Raw genomic sequence first — 2593 nt, 5'->3', positions numbered from 1 at the left:
AGTTGTTCCATGGATGGGAAGCATCATCCTCAAAAGGAAACCTCCGCTTGAGATTCCCCGCAAAGAAAGGCCTTCTTTCCGGTTGCTCCCACTCCAGCAAAATCGCATCAATAAGCGATTTGTGCACGGGAAATACTCTGGCTTTTTGAGCACTGCACCCCTGGTACAACTGGTCGTGCTTGGACAATTGGACTGGCTCCTCCTGAATCTCTAATGTTTCGTAAATCGCCTTTAATAAGTCCCCCTACATCATCAAGGGACAGTTTGTATCTCGCCCCCCTGGAGGAATCTTCTTCCATCTGAGCCAGACGCTGAGTCCACCTGAGAGGAGGTCTGGGATCTGGACAGACTTTCCCTCACTGACCATCCTGCCTCCTCATCCTGCTCTATCCCTACCACTGAGAGTTCGGCCAAGGATGGTGCTCTGGCAGCCCTGTAGAGGGGGGGACGGCATCTTGAACCCTGTCCATCATACCCCTAAATGACTGGAAGGTAGATGCTAGCTCGTCCTTTTGGCACTCTGCCGCTGAGTCATCTTTGACGAGGCTGGCGATACAATCTGGGCATAGTGGCTTTTTCCAAAAACAGTACTTGTAAAACGTATAGGTCATTAACAATTATTCACACTGTGCACGCACCTAAATCTTTGCATATGAGAATTGGGGCAGGCACTGGATTTGGACTTCAATACTCCGTCAGTAAAACACGGGTGATTTCACAACATTTTAAGACCTTGAAGTGGTAGAAAGCGGAGCAATACACTCTGATACCCCAAGTGGCATGTAAGGTCTTATCACTGCAGGTGAAGCTTGGAGGTTTGGTATTATAAAGTCAGTGGTCTCTCCCGGAGAGAAACAGGCAGCAGCATGTGAGGCCTGTAGGCAGTCTCCAATAGTGATACAGACACGTGTAGCTTCCCACAATACCTTTTTCTGGTAAACATTTTATTTTGGGTAATTTATTAGCTACATAACGGTCAATAAGTCCATGGTCTAGTTATAGCATCAAGGTTTCTTTTCTTTATTCTTCTGAAACGTTGCATTGACCACTTTCAGTGTCGTCAAAAAGTTCCCCAGGAACAGGATAAGAAAAGTGAGAGCCAAAACAAAAACCTGCAACTCTTTGCATGCTTCGGCCCGGATTCACAAAGCACTTACGCCAACGTATCTCGCGATACGCCGCATAAGTCTATGCGCCGTCGTATCTGTGCGCCATGCCCACAATCTGAGATACGCCTAAAAATAGGCTTCCTACGACCGACGTAACTTACCTACGCCGTCGTATCGTAGGCGCATATTTACGCTGGACGCATTTTCCGCTCCCATTGATTTTCTATGCACATATGCAAATGAGGGAGATACGCCGATTCACGAACGTAGTTGCTCCCGGCGCATAATATACGCGGTTTGCGTAAGTCGTACGTCCGGCGTAAAGTTATTCCCCATATAGGAGGCGCAACTCATGCAAAGGTATGGACCAGGGAACACAAGCCGTCGTATCTTTTGTCGTTTACGTTGTACGTGAATATGACTAGGCGTAGGTTAAGTTCACGTTGTAGGCAGTGATTCGACGTATCTTAGGCAGTTGTTTCGACGTGATTCTGAGCATGCGCACTGGGATGTGCCCACGAGACGGCGCATGCGCCGTTCATGTTAAGTACTTCTATGGCGCTTGGCCCATCATTTGCATGGGGTCACGCCTCATTATCATGGCTCACGCCCACTTCCACCTACGCTGGCTTACACTGAGGAAACCCAGCGTATCTTTAACAGCGAGTGGGAGCAAGTGCTTTGTGAATCCAGTGCTTGCCTCTGTGCAGAGTAAAAGAGATGCGCTGCGGCGGCATAAATATGCGCCGATGTATGTGAATCCGGGCCTTCGTGTCTAGACAGCTCAAAAAGTGTGATTGAATTGTACTTCTGCCAAAAATGGCCAAAGAACAGAAAGGGGGAGAAGAAAGGTTAGTCCTCGCCACATCCACGACTGAAAGCCCTCAACTGTAAGGTCTAAGTGGTTTCTTTCTCCTAATGCACGTAATCTGTATAGACAGCCACTTTGATAGTAATATTGTAGAAACTGTACACAGCTTTGATATATTGAAAATGCAAGAAACTGATTGCGGAACATCCGATACATTAACCCATCTGGCCATGTGAGCATCACGCCAGAAAGAAAAGTAGATACATAGTGATGTGAAACCCACCATCCCTTTATTCGTCTATTCCCCTCGGCCTCTGCCTTTCCTCTCCGGTCTGCCACGGACCGTGCACCGAACCTAGTGCGTGCGCGCGCACAGCCCCAGTCACCTCCGGGGGATATTTATTATGGTAAAAAATATTCATTTTTTTCAAAATTGTCGCTCTATTTTTGTTTATAGCGCAAAAAGTAAAAACCGCAGAGGTGATCAAATACCACCAAAAGAAAGCTCTATTTGTGGGGAAAAAAGGACGCCAATTTTGTTTGGGAGCCACGTCACACACCTGCGCAATTGTCAGTTAAAGCGTCGCAGTGCCGAATCGCAAAAAAGTGCTCTGGTCTTTGACCAGCAATATGGTCCGGGGGTTAAGTGGTTAAAGGTGGATCTGGTGGGAGG

The 2593-nt window shown here is 47.5% G+C and overlaps 1 pseudogene; it reads right to left on the bottom strand.

The window, feature by feature from the left end:
* Window positions 1-910: 910 nt before the first annotated feature.
* Window positions 911-2313, bottom strand: LOC120925610 (annotated as a pseudogene).
* Between the last annotated feature and the right edge of the window lie 280 nt (window positions 2314-2593).

This window comes from Rana temporaria, chromosome 1 (genome assembly GCF_905171775.1).
Source record: "Rana temporaria chromosome 1, aRanTem1.1, whole genome shotgun sequence".
NCBI lineage: Eukaryota > Metazoa > Chordata > Amphibia > Anura > Ranidae > Rana > Rana temporaria.
The sequence above is the reverse complement of the archived record's forward strand: the minus strand, read 5'-3'. Positions and strand labels throughout refer to the sequence as shown.